Source organism: Lipotes vexillifer, unplaced genomic scaffold, assembly GCF_000442215.2.
Source record: "Lipotes vexillifer unplaced genomic scaffold, Lipotes_vexillifer_v1.1 scaffold369, whole genome shotgun sequence".
NCBI classification, from domain to species: Eukaryota; Metazoa; Chordata; class Mammalia; order Artiodactyla; family Lipotidae; genus Lipotes; species Lipotes vexillifer.
Genome location: NW_006798942.1, coordinates 127,630 through 151,359, shown reverse-complemented (window position 1 = coordinate 151,359; position 23,730 = coordinate 127,630).

Genomic DNA, 23,730 nt, shown 5'->3' with positions numbered 1-23,730 from the left:
CACCCAGAACTGCATATCTGGAAGCCAACTCCTTTTTCTTGCTCAGATATTTTTTGTTTTGTTTTGTTTTTATGGCTAAACAAATCATAATCTTACAGAGCAGGCCTGTATGGTCTCCTGTAAAAATAAGCAGGCTACCTGAAATGTTCACTGAAGTGAATATAATGTTAAGCAGGATACATGAGTGTTTTGGAGAATTCACGTAACTGATGAAATTTGATGTAAAATTGGTCATGTCTTTTCCTTTGAGCATTTTTTAAGGAAAATATTCTCATCTTAATCAGAAGCTCAAAGGATTTTGTAAACCAAATATGGTATCTTGGGAGATATACAGTGATAAATGCTTTATGCATGGTGTATGATAGAAGCACACATAGGTTGCCATGGAATTTGAGATTAGAGTTATAGTTTCAGACATAGACATCACAGAACAATTCTAGCAAAAGATAATACTTAAAATTACCCTTAAATGATGAGTGGGAGTTAACTGGCTGCTTTAAGATGGCAAGAACACTTCTAGTGAGAGAAAAAGTAAGTGCAAATAGACAATTGCTAAAGAGCCCGATTCTTTCTGGAAACAGCAAGTTGTTCAGTATGGTCAGAATTAAGGGTGGAAAGAGAATCATTGTAAAACTAAAAGCACGTTTTCTGGTTAACCCATTAAATTATCTTAATTCTTTTAAGCCCTTTTAAGCAACAGAATCTCTTGTTATCTGACAGCCTATGGCTTAAGATATTAAAGTTCAATAATAAAATCCAGTTGGAGAGGGCAGGGAATCAAGAAGATACTCATTTTGCTTTTGGGGAAATATATTAAGTTTGAGTAATAATTTCATCAGTCAAAAAAATAAAATAAAATAAATGTTCGGATTTTAAAATGAGTCTTTGAAGCCAAAGGTAGAAAATCAAGCACTCAAAAGAAAGCAATAAAAATACTTTTGGAAAAAGATGTGTTATAAAAGACAGAAATTAAATAGAGAGAGTTTCTGATTTGTGCTTCTGCTAAAATGAAAGACAACCTGAAATCTATGAAACCAAAGATTGTAGACAAGATGACAAGTCCAAAGATTTGATTGAAATTATAATATTGGGAAAGAGATTAAAAATACAAGAAGTAAGGAAATGATTTAATAAAAGTAAAATATAGTGAAATCAATTTTAAATATTTTGTAACTTATTAGTAACAGAAACAATTATGTAAAAACTCAAACCAGTGATGTAGAAAACAAATTTACATTCTTAGTTGAGAAGTCATGGTGAGAAGTTTAAAGGCTAAAAATCATCTGAAAGAAGAGGATGAATCCTGGTTGGGTTAGGGTTAGGATTAGAATTAGAATAGGACTTAGTGCAAGAGTTAAGATAGTGTTAGCTTTGGAATTGTATCAAAAAAATCATTAAGGGCTTCCCTGGTGGCGCAGTGGTTGAGAGCCCGCCTGCCGATGCAGGGGACACGGGTTTGTGCCCCGGTCGAGGAAGATCCCACATGCTGCAGAGCGGCTAGGCCCATGAGCCATGGCCGCTGAGCCTGTGCGTCCAGAGCCGGTGGTCCGCAACGGGAGAGGTCACAACAGTGAGAGGCCCACATACCACTAAAAAAAAAATTAAAAAAAAAAAGATTGTTGAAATTACTTGAAGAGTCAACAAAAGCAGAAAAACTTAAAATATTCAAATTATTATAGAGAAAATATTTTCTGGATTGAAGAAATCACTGATGAAATCATTCCTTGATTTGCATGACTAATTAAATAAAGAGAACAAAACCACTCTGTGGATATCTTAGTGAAATCCTTGACTTTTAGGGAAAATAAAAGAAAAACCAAACATTCAACAACACACAGTCAGAAGAAAAAAGTTTATAAAAATTAAAAATAAATCTAAATTAAAAATAAATCTATGAGCTCAGAGCCTTTATAATCCTTTACATGGGATCAGTTAATTTTCACATAATAGAATTACTTCCTTAACTGTGGAATTTGTGGAAAACATTCCAACTTGTTTTCCAAAATAAGCATAATCCTGACATCAATTATTTAACAATAATTGCTTTGTACGAACTTGACTGGATTCAATCTGGCTTCATTCTTTATTTGTTTTGTACCATTGGAAATGTTACAGATGTACTAGTCATCTCTGATTGCTATAAAATATAATAAAATTTTTTTTAATTTTTAAAAAATTTTTTTAAAAATTAAAAAAAATTTTTTTTAAACATAGACTGGGTGGTATAAACAACAGAGATTTATTTCTCACAGTTCTGGAGGCTGGAAGTCTGAGATCAGGGTGCCAGCACAGTTGGGTTCTGGTGAGGTCCCTTGCCCTCACTTGCCTACAAGGCAGAGAGAGAGCTCTGATGTCCCTTCCTCTTCTTGCAACACCACTAATTTCATCAGGAGGCCCTCAACTTCACGCCCTCATCTAAACCCAATTATTTCCCAAAAGTCTCATCTCCAAATATCATCACTCTGATTACAGCTTCAACATTTGAGTTTTACAGGGGCACATCTCAGTTCATTGTACTTACCTTCCCTACATATAAAAATGAAATATTAATACAACATCTTCTTTAGAGAGCTGTTTTGAAGAGCAAATGAGATAATAGGTGTAAGGGAGTTAGAAGAGATGCTAGTACATGGTCAATACTACATGAGTGCTGGATAATACTGTTAATTATCTCTGGCCATGATCACTGATAAATAGACATAAACAAAATGTTTAACAAAATGCACGTCCTAATCTAGCAGTTTTATTAAAATAGATTATCAAAAAAATCATTCCTTGAATTCAGGGAATTTTATGATTATTTTATTAAACAATATAATTCATTTTATTACTAATTTCACATACACTATCCATATTATCATATTAGGGGATAATAGAAATAACTAAATGGAATTTATAATATGACTTAGAAAGAGCAAATACTAAAGAACTAAGTCTGAACATCATGCATCATTCTGAAAGCTTTGAGGCATTCTCATTAAAAACAGTAAAAAGATAAATATGCCACCATTAGTTAGTATTATTTAATTCTCTCTCAAAAGTATCAAGCCCTGAAATAATAAAGTGCTACTGTATTCATTCTCTTAAAAGAAAAACATGTATCTTTGGGTATAATCATTAGTATAAGTTAAAAAATTATTATTATGTTCAAATAAACTGATTGTTGTCCTGAGAATCAAATTAATTTTATGAACACTTAGGAATAATTAAATTAAATAAAAATTAAAAATAAGATAATTATTCAATAAGTGGTACAAAAATTTAAAAATTCACTGACCTTTATAGGTATGTCTAATCAATTCTACTTTTTTTAGTTGTATTATATGCACCCTATTTTCTTTGATCCAAACATGTCGTCAATTTAAAAACAGAGGAAGGTGTCCATGCCACATTTTTTTCAATGCTGTAACAAATTATCACAAAATTATTGGATTAAAACAAAGCCAATATATTATATTACAGTTGTGCAGTTCAGAAGTCTGGGGTGGGTCTCACAGGCCTAAAATCAAGGTTTCAGTAGGGATGTGCTCTTTTCTGGAGGCTTCTAGAGGCAAATTGTTTCCTTGCCTTTCCTATGTTCCAGAAGCTATCAGAAGTCCTTAAGTGAGTATGGGGGGCTTCCCTGGTGGCTCAGTGGTTGAGAGTCCGCCTGCCGATGCAGGGGACACGGGTTCGTGTCCCGGTCCGGGAAGATCCCACATGCCACGGAGAGGCTAGGCCCGTGAGCCACGGCTGCTGAGCCTGCGCATCCGGAGCCTGTGCTCCGCAACGCGAGAGGACACAACAGTGAGAGGTCCGTGCACTGCAAAAAAAAAAAAAAAAAAAAAAAAAAAAGAGTATGGGGTTCCATGCAATATTCCAGTTTACAGTTAATTACAAATTCTTTGAATAATATCATAAAGTATTATGTTTCATGAAGGTTATACATTTTATTCTATGTTTAAAGAAGGTTTATAATTATCATTCTTGGCTTTTGTTTTAAAAATTATTTACTGAAAGGACAATTTGTAAATATGATCTCAGGTGTTCTAAAAAATTATGGATTTTTCATCTCCAAAGGGCTTCCTTTTCCAATTTCACCTTTCTTAAGAACCCCAGACAGAAATCTTTTGCCAGAATCTCTCTGGAAGTAACTCTAAGATTGCACAGGTGAGTCAGCTTTGCTTAACAGTGTTGCAAGTATGGGATGATATAAACTGCTGTCTCTGTAGTACGCTGCTTTCCAGTTTCTCTCAAAAATTTGGTAATGCTGCTGTTAATTTACTTAGTCTCCCATGAGAAAGATTCTGCTGACTCTGTTGCTAACAATCTTTAGAAATAACTGCATGCCATCACATCACAATGGAATGGCAGCTAGGGAGAGTGGTATAACAGTTGTCTCAACAAGATGTGCACCACAGACACAACCTCCTCCATACGGTCAACAAGACCCAGAGATTACTGACCTTTAGGTAATCTCCAGCTTGCTGAAGAATTTTCTATATGAGAAAACAGAATTGGGAATAGAAAAGGAATTGTTCGGTTGTCACACTGTTGTTACATTTAATACTTTAACTATTATAAATGTATTCAAGAGCTTGAAAATATTTTGGTTCAAAGATTCAATGGGATATGTAGCAAACAGTGAGTATATAACACTTTGCCTCCAGGAAAAAATAGTCAATTTTATATGAATATGAAAATCATGTGGAACAGAGCCCTCACATTTTTCTGTGATTGAAGTATAGGTCATCAAATCAAGGGAAATGACTGAGTTAAACAATGGATTTATTTTTGTCATTTATTTTCCTCTTCATTTCCTGACTTTCAAAGTTGTAAGATAAAACATTTTGAATAAAGAAATCTTAATTATTTGAGTAGTAAACATATAAAAAGGCATACCGTTTAATCTCATTCGATTTATTTGAATAAGAGCAAGTATAGAAATGCTACTTTTGGTATCTGGCTATCTGGGGTCAAAACAAATAACTAATGTATCTTTAATACAGTAAAAACAGCTAGATATTTTAAGGTACAAAAGAAAAGATATTTTCTCAATGATGCTTGTATGACCCATGCAGTTTGTGAAACTGAAAAGGCAACATATCAACACCTAAAAAACTAACCTCTATTAAACATCAGATAGTCTGTATTTTTAAATCAAAGTATACATGTTTTATAGATATGCTTAATAAAGTGAGACTAAAGAAGGCAGAAAAATTTTGTAACTGAACAATGAATTTCAAAAAATGTGTTCTGTGTTGTTTAGAATTTTTAATCAATTAAGTGAAGGAAATAAAATTCTTATTTGCAGAATATTTTATTTTTTTCACACATTTTCATTAGTGATGTATGTTAGATACTCTGGCCTTTTATTTTACATTTCAAAGATATTTGAAACAAACAAAGCATAATAAAAGATTTTCTCAAATATGGTAAAATCTTTAATTTTACTCTTAAACGTCAGAATGATGGAGAACAGAATAAAGGCAAGAACTCATTGCTTTTAACAAAAGCAACCAATATCAATTCTGATTAAATAGTATCTCTCTGATATACCTATATCTTTCTGACACACTGTATAAGACCTTCATTACAGTACATAAACTCTTTCCTCCTTTCATTTCTCTCTATTCAGAACTATCCAGCTGCACTCTGTAGGAGTTAAATTTATAAGGCAAAACCATTTTTCTTACTTTTCTTTATAACAACAAAAGAGTAATAGTCTCACTTCTCTCCACCAAAATTACTAGTTTTAGCTATCTTCAAAGCCGGAACTTCACTTACTAATTGTCTTTGGGAAACCATCTATAGCTATTGCTCTTCAGAGGGACAGTGTGTAGGGTCCATCTTACTTTCACATTGTTGAAGTCTCTGAGAGTCTCATTTTCTAAGCTGAAATGGCAGGGCCACCTCCTCAGTGTCAAAAGTCCAGAAAAGAGAGAGAATTTTGACTTTTCTTTGGGTCCCTCTCTTTTTATGTTTTCAGCTAATTGTTTTAACCTATGAACTAGAGCTTTTAAATTCATGGGCATTTTTTGGTAAAATAGAAGAGGTATATTAAAGTAAGAAGAGCCTGAAGGTGGGTGGTAGCTAAGAAAGCTAGCATTTTTTTTTTCTTTTTATCAAGGCAGGCCCAGGCAGGAGAACACACAGAAGATGTAGCTTCTAGGTCAAAAATTTTATGTAAGTCATATACTAGGTAAAACATGTTGGAATTTAGATAGAACAAAACAAAAAGAAAACACATAAGTCTAATTTATAGATGACTACTACCTTTGGTAATTGGAAGAAATTTCACTCAATAATTATACGTTGCATGCCTAATTTATTTGCATTTTTTTGTTTTCAAGCTGGTTTAAGGATTTTTGTTCTTATGGGTTTGTGCTCATTAAATGCTTCATGTCTATTAAAATTTTAAAGAATAGTGGTTTTTTTTTAACGTTCTTATTGGAGTATAATTGCTTTACAATGGTGTGTTAGTTTCTGCTTTATAACAAAGTGAATCAGTTATACATATACATATATCCTCATATATCTTCACTCTTGCATCTCCCTACTTCCCACCCTCACTATCCCACCCTTCTAGCTGGTCATAAAACACTGAGCTGATCTCTCTGTGCTATGTGACTGCTTCCCACTAGCTATCTATTTTACATCTGCTAGTGAATATATGTCCATATATATACACTACCACTCTCTCACTTTGTCCCAGCTTGCCCTTCCCCCTCCCCGTGTCCTCAAGTCTATTCTCCAGTAGGTCTGCATCTTTATTCCCATCTTGCCCCTAGGTTCTTCATGATCATTTTTTTTCTTTTAGATTCCATATATATGTGTTATCATGTGGTATTTGTTTTTCTCTTTATGACTTACTTCACTCTGTATGAGAGTCTCTATGTCCATTTACCTCACTACAAATAACTAAATTCCATTTCTTTTCATGGCTGAGTAATATTCCATTGTATATATGTGCCACATCTTCTTTATCCATTCATCTGTCAATGGACACTTAGGTTGCTTCCATGTCCTGGCTATTATAAATAGTTACAATGAATATTGTGGTACATGACTCATTTTGAATTATGGTTTTCTCAGGGTATATGCCCAGTAGAGGGATGGCTGGGTCAGATGGTAGTTTTATTTTTAGTTTTTAAGGAACCTCCATGCTGTTCTCCATAGTGGCTCTATCAATTTACATTCCCACAAACAGTGTATGAGGGATCCTTTTTCTCCACACCCTCTCCAGCATTTACTGTTTGTACATTTTTTGATGATGGCCATTCGGACTGGTGTGAGGTGATTCCTCATTGTAGCTTTGGCTTGCATTTCTCTAATGATTAGTGATGTTGAGCATCCCTTCATGTGTTTGTTGGCAATCACACCTTCTTTGGAGAACTATTTAGATCTTCTGCCCATTTTTGGATTGGGTTGTTTGTTTTTTCGATACTGAGCTGCATGAGCTGCTTGTAAATTTTGGAGATCAATCCTTTGTCAGCTGTTTTGTTTGCAAATATTTTCTCCCATTCTTGGCATGGTCTTTTCATCTTGTTTATAGTTTCCTTTGCTGTGCAAAAGCTTTTAAGTTTCATTAGGTCCCATTTTTTTATTATTGTTTTTATTTCCATTTCTCTAGGAGGTGGATCAAAAAGGATCTTGCTGTGATTTATGTCATAGAGTGTTCTGCCTATGTTTTCCTCTAAGAGTTTGATAGTGTCTGGCCTTACATTTAGGTCTTAAATCCATTTTGAGTTTATTTTTGTGTATGGTGTTAGGGAGTGTCATTCTTTTATATGTAGCTGTCCAGTTTTCCCAGCACCACTTATTGAAGAGGTTGATTTTTCTCCATTGTATATTCTTGCCTCCTTTATCAAAGATAAGGTGACCATATGTGTGTGGGTTTATCTCTGGGCTTTCTATCCTGTTCCACTGGTCTATATTTCTGTTTTTGTGCCAGTATCATATTGTCTTGATTACTGTAGCTTTGTAGTATAGTCTGAATTCAGGGCGCCTGGTTACTCCAGCTCCATTTTTATTTCTCAAGATTGCTTTGGCTATTCCAGTCTTTTGTGTCTCCATACACATTGTGAATTTTTTTGTTCTAATTCTGTAAAAATGCCAGTGGTAGTTTGATAGGGATAGCATTTAATCTGTAGATTGCTTGGGTAGTATAGTCATTTACACAGTGTTAATTCTTCCAATCCAAGAACATGGTATATCTCTCCATCTATTTGAATCATCTTTAATTTCTTTCATCAGTGTCATAATTTTCTGCATATACATCTTTTGTCAACTTAGGTATGTTTATTCCTAGGTATTTCATTCTTTTTGTTGCAATGCTAAATGGGAGTGTTTTCTTAATTTCACTTTGAGATTTTTCATCATTAGTGTATAGGAATGCATGAGATTTCTGTGCATTAATTTTATATCCTGCTACTTTACCAAATTCATTGATTAGCTCTAGTAGTTTTCTGGTAGCATCTTTAGGATGCTCTATGTATAGTATCATGCCATCTGCAAACAGTGACAGCTTTACTTCTTCTCTTCCAATTTGGATTCCTTTTATTTCTTTTTCTTCTTTGACTGCTGTGGCTAAAACTTCCAAAACTACGTTGAATAATAGTGGTGAGAGTGGGCAACCTTGTCTTGTTCCTGATCTTAGTGAAAATGCTTTCAGTTTTTCGCCATTGAGGATGAGGTTGGCTGTGGTCTTGTCATATATGGCCTTTATTATGTTGAGGTAAGTTCCCTCTATTCCTACTTTCTGGAGGGTTTTTATCATAAATGGGTGCTGAATTTTGTTCAAAGCTTTCTCTGCATCTATTGAGATGATCATATGGTTTTTCTTCTTCAATTTGTTAACATGGTGTATCACATTGATATATTTGCATATATTGAAGAATCCTTGCATTTCTGGAACAAACCCCACTTGATGATCATGGTGTATGATCCTTTTAATGTGCTACCGGATTCTGTTTGCTAGCATTTTGTTGAGGATTTTTGCATCTATGTTCATCAGTGATATTGGTCTATAGTTTTCTTTCTTTGTGACATCTTTGTCTGGTGTTGGTATCTGGATGACATTGACCTTGCAGAATGAGATTGGGAGTGTTCCTCCCTCTGTTATATTTTGGAAGAGTTTGAGAAGGATAGGTGTTAACTCTTCTCTAAATGTTTGATAGAATTTGCCTTTGAAGCCACCTGGTCCTGGGTTTTTGTTTGTTGGAAGATTTTTAATCACAGTTTCAATTTCAGTGCTTATGTTTGGTCTGTTCATATTTTCTATTCTTCCTGGTTCAGTCTCAGAAGGTTGTGCATTTCTAAGAATTTGTCCATTTCTTCCAGGTTGTCCATTTATTTGGCATATACTTGCTTGTAGAAATCTCTCATGATCCTTTGTATTTCTCCAGTGTCAGTTGTTACTTCTTCTTTTTCATTTCTAATTCTATTGATTTGAGTCTTCTCCCTTTTTTCCTTGATGAGTCTGCTTAGTGGTTTATCAATTGTGTTAATCTTCTCAAAGAATCTGCTTTTAGTTTTATTGAACTTTGCTCTTGTTTCCTTTATTTCTTTTCATGTATTTCTGATCTGATCTTTATGATTTCTTTCCTTCTGCTAACTTTGGGGTGTTTTTGTTCTTCTTTCTCTAATTGCTTTAGGTGCAAGTTTAGCTTGTTTATTTGTTTCTTGTTTCTTGAAGTAGGACTGTATTGCTATAAACTTCCCTCATAGAACTGCTTTCACTGCATACCATAGGTTTTGGGTCATCATGTTTTCATTGTCATTTGTTTCTAGATATTTTTTGATTTCCACTTTGATTTCTTCAGTGATCTCTCGGTTATTAAATAGTGTATTGTTTAGCCTCCATGTGTTTGTATTTTTTACAGATTTTTTCTTTTAATTCATATCTAGTCTCATAGCATTCTGGTCAGAAAAGATACTTGATATGATTTCAATTTTCTTAAATTTACCAAAGGCTTGACTTGTGACCCAAAATATGATCTATCCTGGAGAATATTCCATAAGAACTTGAAAAGAAAGTGTCTTCTGTTGTTTTTGGATGGAATGTCCTATAAATATCACTTAAGTCCATTTTGTTTAATGTATCATTTAAAGCTTGTGTTTCCTTATTTATTTTCATTTTGGATGATCTGTCCATTGGTGAAAGTGGGGTGTTAAAGTACCCTACTATAAGGGGCTTCCCTGGTGGCACAGTGGTTGAGAGTCCGCCTGCCAATGTAGGTGATACGGGTTTGTGCCCCGGTCCGGGAAGATCCCACATGCCGCAGAGCAGCTAGACCCATGAGCCATGGCCACTGAGCCTGCGCGTCTGGACCCTGTGCTCCACAATGGGAGAGGCCACAACAGTGAGAATCCCACGTACCACACACACAAAAAAAGTTCCCTACTATGATTGTTTTACTGTCGATTTCTCCTTTTATTGCTGTTAGTATTTGCTTTATGTATTGAGGTGCTCCTATGTTGAGTGCATAAATATTTACAATTGTTACATCTTCTTCTTGGATTGATCCCTTATCAGTAAGTAGTGTCCTTCTTTGTCTCTTGTAATAGTATTTGTTTTAAAGTCTATTTTGTCTGATATGAGTATTGCTACTCCAGCTTTCTTTTCATATCCATTTGCATGGAATATCTTTTTCTATCCCCTCACTTTCAGTCTGTATGTGTCCCTAGGTCTGAAGTGGGTCTCTTGTAGACAGCATATATATGAGTCTTGTTTTTGTATACAGTCAGCCATTCAATGTTTTTGTTGGAGCATTTAATCCATTTACATTTAAGGTAATTATCGATATGTATGACCCTATTACCATTTTCTTAATTGTTTTGGGTTTGTTATTGTGGGTCTTTTCCTTCTCTTGTGTTTCCTGCCTAGAGAAGTTCCTTTAGCATTTGTTGTAAAGCTGGTTTGGTTGTGCTGAATTCTCTTAGCATTTGCTTATCTGTAAAGGTTTTAATTTCTGCAACAAATCTGAATGAGATCCTTGCTGGATAGAGTAATCTTGGTTGAAGCTTTTTTCCTTTCATCATTTTAAATATATCCTGACACTCCCTTCTGGCTTGCAGAGTTTCTGATGAAAGATCAGCTGTCAACCTTATGGGGTTCCCTTGTATGTTATTTGTTGTTTTTCCCTTGCTGCTTTTAATATTTTTTCTTTGTATTTAATTTTTGATTGTTTGATTAATTTGTTTCTTAGCATGTTTCTTCTTGGATTTATCCTGTATGGAACTCTCTGTGCTTCCTGGACTTGATTAACTACTTCCTTACCCATATTAGGGAAGTTTTCATGTATAATCACTTCAAATATTTTCCCAGTCCCTTTCTTTTTCACTTCCTCTTCTGGAACCACTATAATTCGAATGTTGGTGCATTTAATATTGTCCCAGAGTACTCTGAGACTGTCCTCAATTCTTTTCATTCTTTTTTCTTTGTTCTGCTCTGTGGTAGTTATTTCCGCTATTTTATCTTACATGTCATGTATCCGTTCTTCTGCCTCAGTTATTCTGCTACTGATCCCTTCTAGAGATTTTTTTTTTTTTCGGTACATGGGCTTCTCACTATCGTGGCCTCTCCTGTTGCAGAGCACAGGCTCCGGATGCGCAGGCCCAGTGGCCATGGCTCATGGGCCTAGCCGCTCTGCGTCATGTGGGATCTTGCCCGACCGCGGCATGAACCCGTGACCCCTGCATTGGCAGGCAGACTCTCAACCACTGTGTCACCAGGGAAGTGTGTTTTTCTTGATTGTTTGTTTGCTCTTTAGTTTTTCTAGGTCCTCGTAAAACATTTCTTGTGCTTTCTAAATCTATTTCCAAGATATTGGATCATCTTTACTATCATTATTCTGAATTCTTTTTCAGGTAGACTGTCTATTTCCTCTTCATTTGTTAGATCTGGTGGGTTTTTACCTTGCTACTTCATCTGTTGTGTGTTTCTGTGTCTTCTCATTTTGTTCAACTTACTGTGTTTGGGGTCTCCTTTTCGCAGGATGCAAGTTCGTAATTCCTGTTGTTTTTGGTGTCTGGCCAGTGGCTAAGGTTGGTTTAGTAGGCTGTGTAGGCTTACTGGTGGAGGGGACTAGTACCTGTGTCCTGGTGGATGAGGCTGGATTTTGTCTTCCTGTTGGGCAGGACCGCATCCGGTCGTGTGTTTTGGGGTGTCTGTGATCTTTTTATGGTTCTAGGCAGCCTCTCTGCTAATGGGTGGGGTTGTGTTCCTGTCTTGCTAGTTATTTGCCATAGGGTGTCCAGCACAGTAGCTTACTGGTCATTGACTGGAGCTGGGTCTTAATGTTGAGATGGAGATCTCTGGGAGATTTTCGCCATTTGATATTACATGGGAGGTCTCTGGTGGTCCAATGTCCTGAACTTGGCTCTCCCACCTCAGAGGCACAGCCCTGACACCTGGCTGGAGCACCAAGAGACTGTCCTCCACACAGCTCAGAATAAAAGGAAGGAAAAAAGAAAAAAGAAAGAGATAAAATAAAATAAAAGTTATTAAAATAAAAAACAAAAATAATTATTAAAACATTTTTAAAGTAATTTAAAAAAATAGAAAGAAAGAACAACCAAATCAAAAAACAAATTCACGAATGATAACAAGCGCTGAAAACTATACTAAAAAAAAGAAAAAGGAAAAAAAATGACAGACAGAACCCTAGGACAAATGGTAAAAGCAAAGCTATACAGACAAAAATCACACACAGAAGCGTATGCATACACACTCACAAAAAGAGAAAAAGGGAAATATATATATATATCATTATTCCCAAAGTCCACCTCCTCAATTTGGGATGATTCATTGTCTATTCAGGTATTCCACAGATGCAGGGTACATCAAGTTGACTGTGGAGATTTAATCCACTGCTCCTGAGGCTGCTGGAGAAATTTCCCTTTCTCTTCTTTGTTTGCACAGCTCCTGGGATTCAGCTTTGGATTTGGCCCTTTCTATGCGTGTAGGTCGCCTGAGGGCATCTGTTCTGTTCTTCGCTCAGACATGACAGGGTTAAAGGAGCAGCTAATTCAGGGGCTCTGGCTCACTCAGGCCAGGGGTGAGGGAGGAGTACGAAGTGTGGCGCGAGCCTGTGGTGGCAGAGACCGGCGTGACGTTGCACCAGCCTGAGGCGAGCCGTGTGTTCTCCTGGGGAAGTTGTCCCTGGATCACGGGACCCTGGCACTGGCGGGCTACACAGGCTCCCAGCAGGGGCGGTGTGGATAGTGACCTGTGCTTGCACACAGGCTTCTTGTTGGCTGCAGTAGCTGCCTTAGCATCTCAAGCCCGTCTCTGTAGCTTCTTTAAGCAGTGCTCTTAATCCCCTCTCCTCGTGCACCAGGAAACGAAGAGGGAAGAAAAAGTCTCTTGTCTCTTTGGCAGTTCCAGACCTTTTCCTGGACACCCTCCCAGCAAGCTGTGGCACACTAGGCCCCTTCAGGCTGTGTTCACGTAGCCAATCCCATCTTCTCCCTGGGATCTGACGGAACCCCGAGCCTCAGCTCCCAGCCCCCGCCCGCCCTGGTGGGTGAGCAAACAAGCCTCTCGGGCTGGTGAGTGCCGGTCGGCACCGATCCTCTGTGCGGGAATCTCCCCGCTTTGCCCTCCGCGCCCCTGTTACTGCGCTCTCCTCCACAGCTCCGAAGAGTCCCCCTTCCGCCACCCGCAGTCTTCGCCCACAAAGGGGCTTCTAGTGTATGGAAACCTTTTCTCATTCACAGCTCCTTCCCACTGGTGCAGGTCCCGTCCCTATTCTTTGTCTCTGTTTTTTCTTTTTTCGTTTGCCCTACTTAGGTACGTGGGGAGTTTCTTGCCTTTTAGGAGGTCTGAGGTCTTCTGCCAGCGTTCAGTTGGTGTTCAGGAGTTGTTCCACATGTAGGTGTATTTCTGATTTATTTGTGGGAAGGAAGGTGATCTCCACGTCTTACTCTTCCGCCATCTTGAAACTCCTCCAAGAATAGTCTTTTGATTTGTTCTTTGGCCAAGCACATTTATTAAAGGGAAACAAAATTTTTGTTCTGTGATTTATTATTAATTATATATTCAATGCTGAATAATTCTGAGAAAAGGAAAATATGAATGTCTGTAGGGAGATTGTATTTCACTGAGTAAAATTATTGTAGAATTCTTCCTTTGTTCGTTACTGATTAAATTGTATTATTTTTTTCAGAAGATCCATAAGTATAGTTTTAAACCTTTTATTCTGGGAAGCTTATTGACACAAATAACAAAAGAGTGTGAATGTTACCAGTTTAAACTATTTTTAAATTATTGCTGAAAATATGCTGTGAAATTTTTATTCCTTGTGACAAAAAGTTCCAGGGAGCAATCTTGATAGCTACCCCAAATTAGCATTTGTCTTCTCCAGAGACTTGTTAAAAAGTGGCACATGGAAATGAGAAAATTTTTAAAGTAAATTAACGAATACAATTTGCAGTGATAAAAATTTCATATTGTTTTAGACAATATATATTGGTGTGATTCTCATGCAGGAGAACACTTTCATGCCAAGTATAAATTGCAAGGCTTTTATACAAGTCTACAGGGGGTTTAAACACTTAGCATCTTTTCAGTACAACAATGTTTTTGACTCAAGAAATAGTTTATAAAAGGAACATATAGAAAGGTAGCTACAAGCTTTAATGGTTTTCTGCAATAAAATGACACTTAAACTTTGAAACTGATACACTATGTTGAACCTTTTATACAGCTCTCCCAGTCCTCTGCGCTTGGTAGGCTTCAGCAAATGTTGATGTGACATGAAAATGTATCACTTCCATCTGGCCTTTCTCAACTGGAGTTTCTCATTTGAATCACAGAAAAGAGACAATGAGTTAAGTGACTATTTTCTTGATTCTCCCAAAGTTGATTCATAAATAATATCACACTAGATATATAGGAGAGAAGTTAATTTGTTATATCAATGGATGCTTAAGATACTAAGGCTTAATTTTCTCAAGAAACACCAGTTGAGAAAGTTTGAGAGCTCTATTCTTAGAAATACATACAATTAATGTCCCCTTATCCTTTTGTTATAAACTATAAGTGATAAAGCCAGTACTGTATGTATGCAGAGGTATAGCTGTGGCCAATGAGGGATAATCTATTGACATTCTATAATATATGAAATATGTATCATTCATCTTTCAGTGTCACATCTATTAGGTCTCTCACTATAAACTGCAGCTGCTAAAACTGGACTAGTATTGTAATTGGTGTAATTGATGATCTGCTTTTTGTTGTCAGAGTTTAAACAGGAGTCAAAGTTTGATGAGTGTTTTCAACTCCATTTTTTTAAAACTTTTGTCAGCCTCTACAAAAATGAAATCATTTGTTTTCTTCAACAAATACTTATAGAACATACATGGCTTGACAGGCACTGTTCTATGCATTAAAATTTAAGAAATAAAGAAAATACATCTCTGTTTATCATCAAAGTTTAGAGTAAGAGTGAAGACTGGAGATAGAGAAACTGATAGAATAGACTATAAGAGGTCAAGGGTGGAAGCAAGGAATAGAAACAAGATGCTATAGACTTTTGTTGAAATACTGGCAAGACCCATTGTGATTTTGACTAGCCATTAAGGTCCTAAAGAACAATCAGAAGTTAGATATATTATGAGGATAACATCAACAGAAATTCCTGGTAAACTAAAAGTGGGTTATGAAAGCATGAAAAAGGTCAACTAAACTAAATGGAACTTTCAGTATAAATTCTTTATACCCAAGTGAGTATATTCTGTGTGGTAGTCCTCATTTTACAATCATAACCAACTAAAATAAGTAAAGGGAAACAAAATATCTGGCCCCAATTCTCTTCGTATATAGATTCTCTTCTACATGATTATCAGATGGGAGTGCTGGAAAATAAGTGTGTTTTTATATTGCGAACACTGTACCCTATAGGAGCTAGATGGCCTAGTGATTTCTTCTGATCATGTTAATTTGAATCTCAGAATGTAACAGCAATCCCAGTAGTCTCTGAAGTAGTAATATTAGAATTTTATCATTTTTGTTCCAATGTCAGCCATACCACTAAGAATTCTTTAATAGTTCTAGGATTAATACTAATATAATCTATTATGGGATTCTATAATTAATATAAATAATAATATTACTGGTATATACACAGCATAATAATATATATGACACTTTACATATATTTGAATATTACTTTTTAAAAAGTGAAAAAACGGTAAATTTCAGCACACAGTAAGATAAATGAATGCTCAACGACTTCAATGCAAGGTTAATTTCATTCAGTATAAGTTCTTTCACTTTTTCCTTTCACTACCTATTTACTAATAGAAAGTATTTGTTGTAGGATATTTATCTCCAAATTCTTATTTATTATTCCAAGAAATACAACCTTATTATCATCAAACTTAAAGTGTAAATTGCTAATTTAAGTTCTCCTTTTCTTGAACATCAGGCTCTGAATTTTAGCAGTAAAACTGAATATGTTTTTAAGGCCTCATTGGTGAAATCATCTTCAGTGAAGTTATAATTAGTAAGATAGCATTTTGAATGGTATATATATTGACAGCATTTAATATAAAAACTAACATAAAAAGAATAAAAATAGAACATTAATCAAAAAATTTAAAATATTATTTATTCAAGATTAATTGTGTGATAACCTTGAATCTCTTTTTCCATTTTCAGTAGTTTTCTTTTGTCTTTTTTACCAATAATAGCATTAATAAAACTTATTAGTGAGTGCTTTTTGACAGAATTTATTATGACAGAGACCAAATATTAGATAAGCAAGAGATGAGGAATGAGTTAGGTGGTAAAGCATAAACTTATATTCCTCAGTTTAAACATGTTGACATAATATGCAAGTGATATATTTGCCTCAAGTTATGATCTAGAAAAAAGCAAGAGACTGTTATTCTGATCTTAAAAATTAAAACAATCTAGATAAGCTATACATTTATAGTTTTTGTTTTTGTTTCTGTGTTTGTTTTAATTATCTAGGGAATAAAACATAATAGAACTAAGTTAAAAAAGTGATGAGGCCTTGGGAGAGAGGATGCCTGCAACTGTATTGTGTATGAGTGTAACTCAAATTTAAAATGGTACCATTTACAATGGCATCAAGACACAAGAAATACTTTGGGAAAAACCTTACAAAATATGTGCAAAATTTGTATGATGCAAGCTATAAAATTGTGATGTGAAAAATCAAAGAAAACCTAAATAGATGGTGAGATATACCTTGTTTATATATTGTAAAAAGCATTATTTTTTAAGACTCTTCATATTGATCTATAATTTCTTTGTAGATCCAATCAAAATTCCAGCAAGCTTTTTATAGAAGTTGCCAAAATAGTTCTAAAATTTATATAGTAAAACAAAGGACTTAGGTTAGCCAAAAATTTTTTTGAAAATGAGAAATAAAATTGTAGTACTCATACTATTTGATTCCAAGACTTCTCTAAATGTATATTACTCCAATAGCATGCCATATGGTGGAAATAGAGATCAATGAATGAAATACAGAATCAAGAAATAGAACCACATATTTGTGTTCAGTTTATAGCTAATGGAAAAAGGATAATTTTCTCAACATATGGAGCTGATGCATTCAAGCAACAATATACCAAAAAACAAAACAAAACAAAACAAAACAAAACTTGAAGTGAATCATAGACATAAAACTATAAAAATCTTCTAGAAAAACAATAAAACAACTTTGTGATCCTGGGTTAGGCAAATATTTCTTGGAAGATAAAAAGCACTAATAATATAATTTTTAAAGTTTCCATAAATGGACTTGAGTAAAATGTTACCTCCTGTTTTTCAAAAGACACTTGTTAAGAGAAAAAAATATCTCCAAAGCATAAGTCTGATAAAATAATTGTGTCCAGAATATATAATGGACATCAAAGAATTAATAAGACAAAAGTCTAATTTTAAAATGGACAAGAGATTTGAACAGTCCCTTCACTAAAGATATCATACCTCATATATTCATGAGGTCAAATGGTTTCATGAACAGATGTTTGACATGATTAGTAATTAGGTAAATGCAAATTAATTTTTTCATTAATTAATGAAACTACAGAGCAATACACAATGTGTTGCAAATAATGCACAATTAATGTATAGATAAATTTCTCATTCATCCATAATGAGATACTATTGCATTTAGACCAGAATGGCAAAAAACAAACAAAACAAAAAAACTAACATTGGCATGGGCACTACCATGTGCTGACAATGATATGGAGTGACTTGAACTGTTTGACATTTCATATGGAAATGTATTAATGAAATAACCACTTTGAAATTGGATTTGGTAGTTTATTATAAAATTGAACTTATATAGTTACTATACCACCCAATAAACCTATCCCTAGGTATTGCATAAGAGAAACAAAAACTCATACTCTCCCGAAGACCTGTACACAAATGTTTGTAACAGCTTTACTTCTATTTATCAAAAATTCCAAATCAATCTAAATATCTATCATGAATGATCCATCAGGAAACTGTACTACATCTATAAAATTCAACACTATTAAACAATAAATAGGACCAAACTGCTAATAAATGCAAAAACATGAATAAGTCTCAAAAGCATCATAGTAAATTGAAAAAACAAAAAGACACAAATTTCGACATATTATATGGTCAATTTGTTTGACATTCTAGAAAAAGCAAAACTCTAGGGAAATAAACCAGAAAAAAATTTGTAAAGAATCCTCATATGTCTATGAAATGAGGAAAGGGAAGAGCAACAAATAAAAAATAAGCCATCTGTTTTAACAAATTATTTCCTCAGTTTTAGAAGAAATAGCTTATATTTAATCATGTAAAGAAACTTTAACAGTTATAATTTAAGAAAATTATTGAATTTAGCTTTAGCCTTTGCTGAGGACTGCCCAGTTAGAATCAGTACTTCTAACATTTCTTAAACTTTCTATTCTATTTTTATCTTGTAATTCTGTCATACACCTACACCAGTTTATAACAGTAAGTTGGTAGTTATAAAATATTTGAAAATTAATTGATTAATTAACAAATACTTTAATGATGTCAAATTTATAATTAACTTTAAAAATATGAGTATATTAAAAAGAATTGGTATTGATATTTTAAACAAAGTCATTTGTAACATAATCTCAAAAGAGAAAATACTCTGGACTGTGGTTGGTTTTGCGGAGTTATTTGAAATATACTATCAAATTTCTATCTATACCTTATTGCCAATAAAAAGGTTTTTAGATTTTAAAACAGGTATTTTCATTGAAAAATGTTTTCCATATTACTGCATGCTTTATGCATTCTCATTCTCTCACAAAAAGTGCTGTATATTTTATTGCTTCTATTTACTTTTATGCAAAAAATATAATAGTTCGAAACACCATAAAATTATTGATTGAACAGATTAAATATGATTCTTAGGATTCTTTTAAACAAGTCTTTACATTTACTGGACCAATGTATTATAGCATAAAAATCAATGGTGTGCTGAAGCCAGCTCTCCCTGGCTCAACAGAAATGATCATTCATTTTTCAGGAATTTTGCTTGCTGGGTATTAAACACAGCCATTATTAAAGATTAATTACATAAATTTACTCTTAAACAAATTAAAAAATAAAATAAAATCTCAAAACTCATTACTTCCTAATTATTTTTCTATGCTTTATTATTAATTTATGTCTATGGTTATTTACATACAGTCCATGTGTATAGTGAAATAGTATATACTGATGTGCCATTGTGCAACTTTCCTAATTCTGCTTTCAGTAATATCACATTAGTAGCTAGAAATTGGCTATTGTGGGAATATTTATGTCATAAAAAGAGAAAATACCATATTTAAATAAAAAACATGCTGTTAAACATGTATCAACACACTGCTACATGAAACCCTGCTTTTAGATGCCTGCTATGTAATAAGCATAGGTATTATAAATACAAAAACAAATACATAAGGCACGTCTTCTGTCCTAATGACAAATATAGGATAAGAAGACTACAAGAGAGGTGTGGCCAAGCTGGCAAAGTAGGAAGACCATGAGCTCACCTCATCCCACAGGCACACCAAAATTACAACTATTTACAGAGCAACTATTGATGAGAAACACCTGAAGACCAGCAAAAATGATCTTCTACCACTAAAGACATAAAGAAGGAACCATAATGAGACAGGTAGGAGGGGCAGAGACACAATATAGTCAAGACCATAACCCTAGGTGGGCAACCCACAAATGGAAGGGTAATTACAGTTGCAGAGGTTTATCCCAAGGAGAAAGGAGTATGAGCCCAACATTAAGCCTCCCAGCACGGGAGTCTTGTACTAGAAGACAATCCCCCCAGAATGTTTGCCTTTGAAAGCTTACTTTTGGGAGAACTAGAGGTCTGTGGTAAATAGAGACTCCACACTTAAAAGGTGCACACAAAATCTCACATGCTCCCACTCTTATATGGGCAATTAATCTTCAACAAAGGAGGCAAGAATATACCCTGAGGAAAAGACTGCCTCTTCAAAAAATGATGTTGGGAATACTGGACAGCTACATGCAAATAATCAGATTGTACTATTTTCTCACACCATGCACAAAAATAAATTCAAAGTGGATAAAAATTTATGAATAAGACTTGTAACCATAAAACATCCAGAAGAAAACATAGACAGTATTCTTTTTGATGTTGTTCTTAGTAATATTTTTTGTCTATGTCTTCTCAGACAAGGAAAACAAAAGCCAAAGTAAACAAATGAGACAACATCAAACTAAAAAGCTTTTGCACAGTGAAGGAAAATATCAAGGAAATGAAAAGACCACCAAATGAATGGGAGAAGATATTTGCAATGGATATATCTGATAAAGGAGTGATATTGAAATATACAAAGAACTCATAAAACTCAATATCAAAAAAATCAAATGAATCAATTAAAACATGGATAGAGGAGCTGAATAGACATTTTTCCAGAGACAACAGATTGCCAACAGGCACATGAAAAGATGCTCAACATCATTAGTCAGCAGGGAAATGGAAATGAATACCACAATGAGGTATCATCTTACACCTCAGAATGGCTATTGTCAAAAAGAATGGCTATTATCAAAAAGACAACAAATAGCAAGTGTTGGTAAGGTTGTGGAGAAAAGGGAACCCTTATGCACTGTTGGTGGGAAAGTAAATTGGAGCATCCACTATGAAAAAAAATATAGAGATTCCTCAAAAAATTAAAAATGGGACTACCACACTTTTCAGAAATTCTACTCCTGGGTATTTTTCCAAAGAAAATGAAAATACTACTTAAAAAAGATATATGCACCCCAATGTTTATTGCAACATTATTTACAATAGCCACAATATGAAAGCAACTGAAGCACCCATCAATAGATGAATGGTTAAAGAATATTACTCAGCCATAAAAAAGAATGAAATATTGCCATTTGTGACAACACGGATAGACCTAGAGGATATTATGCTAGGTGAAATAAGTCAGACAGAGAAAGACAAATACTGTATGATTTCACTTATATGTGGGATCTAAAAAACAAAACAAATGAACAAACGTAACAAAACAGAAACAGAGTCACAGATACAGGGAACAAAAATGTAGTTACTAGAATGGAAGAGTGTGAGGAGAGGAGAGAAAAAAGTGAGAGAGATTAACAGGTACAAACTTCCAGTTGTAAAATAAATGTCATAGGTATGAATGAAGGGTATATGTGGAGAATATAGTAAATAATTATGTAATATCCTTGTATGGTGACAGGTGATAACTAGACATCATGGTGATTATTTTGAAATGTATAAAAATATCAAATCAGTTATTGTGTGATAGGAACTAACATAGTGTCAATTATACTTCAACAACAAACAAGGAAACAAACTTGTAGAAAAAGAGATCAGATTTGTAGTTACCAGAGACAGTTGGGAGGGGAAGGGGGAATTGGATGAAGATGGTCAAGAGGTGCAATCTTCCAGTTATAAGATAAATAAATACTAGGATGTAATGTACAACATGATGAATATAATTTACACTGCTGTTAAGGGAGTAAATTGTAAGAGTTTTCATCACAAGGAAAAAAATATATTTTTTCTTTTTCTTTAATTTTTTATCTATATGACATTATGGATATTCACCAGACTTATTGTGGGAGTCATTTTATGATGCATGGAAGTCAAATCATTATGCTGTACACCTTAAACTTAGTTCTGGATGCAATTCTACCTGAATAAAACTGGAATTAATAAAAAAATGAAAGAAGACTAAGAATTTACTGTAGGCTTGTGGGCAATGGACTCTTCCAGAGGATGGGGGATGTACCATACAGAAGAAGTGACTTTGGGTTTGGGGCTTGACAAATGAATAGAAGTTCATCAAATGGAGGAGGTATGTAAACTCATTTCAGGTAAGGAGAAAAGCCTAATCAAAGAAAGGGACATAAGAGAAAAATGTCTTTTATCAGAAACCTTACTATTTCCAAATCTCCTGAATAGATGATGTGTTATCTCCATTTGTCTCTCACTTATAAGAATACTTATGATGGTATTAGGTACCACCCAGATAATCCAAAGTAATATTCACATCTTAGGATCCTAAATCAAATTACATCTGAAAGACACTTTTTCCAAATAAGGTAAAATACATTCCATTATTCAACCTACTACAGGTATATTGTACATAGCAGTGATTATTGAAAGTATAGTAGTGGGAGGAATTACAAAGAGAAATTTCATAAAGAAAGAAAACCATCCAAATCAGTACCTGGGTAGTCCCCCAAAATACATGGGGAAGCAGAAGAGAAATCAATGAGAGACACTAAGAATGCTTGGAGAGAGGTAAGGGAAGGACAGGAAAAGAAAGCTGTAAAATGGAATCCAAGGGAGTAGAGAGGATACAGGGGAAAAAATGAAGAAAAAAAAATGGCTGGAGTAACCTTAAAATTGAACTTTAAAATATAAAAAGGCTTAAATACTTGCATATACTAACACAATCATTTTAGCCTAGTATTCAGTTTCTTACAGACTGGCTATTGATTGTCACCCCTGTAGCTAAATTTTAGTGCTAGCAGCAATATTAAAATTAGTTTTTTTTTTTAATTTAAGAAGTACAAGTTCACAATTGTGAGATATTACAATTAACAGTGCCAAGTGTTCCCCCTCAAACTACTCATGCTTACTAGTGGCTGCTAAACTCTACTGTTTTCAAATTGCTGAAGAAGTGAATATGTAACATATCAGCATGTAGGTATAAATACAAAAATGATACAGTATCTTAAATTATTATTGAATAATAATATACTGCTTAATTTGAGTATACTGCTTAATAATTTAAGTATACTGCTTAAATTTTGGTTCATTGTGGCAAAATCATGTAACCACAACTTAGTTAAGGCTCTCTTTAAAGATTAGGGATATCCCAGCTCTAACTATATCCTAACTATAGCTCTGTCTTTTCTCAAGATATCCAATTATTTTACATATCTAATTTTATTTCCTGTGTGCCACCACTTGTAAAAATGTGCTTAACCAGTTATAAGTCTGTATGCATTTGTACATGACTGTATTTGTGCTAAATGTAACTCTTGCATGTTTTGAAAAGTGCTCTCCCTGCTTTGATATTTGAAGCTTGATTTAACAAGAAAGCTAAAATTCATTTGAACTAAACCAGTTGTAATATTTTTTTTAGATTTTTTTTTTTTTTTTTTTTGTGATATGCGGGCCTCTCACTGTTGTGGCCTCCCCTGTTGCGGAGCACAGGCTCCGGACACGCAGG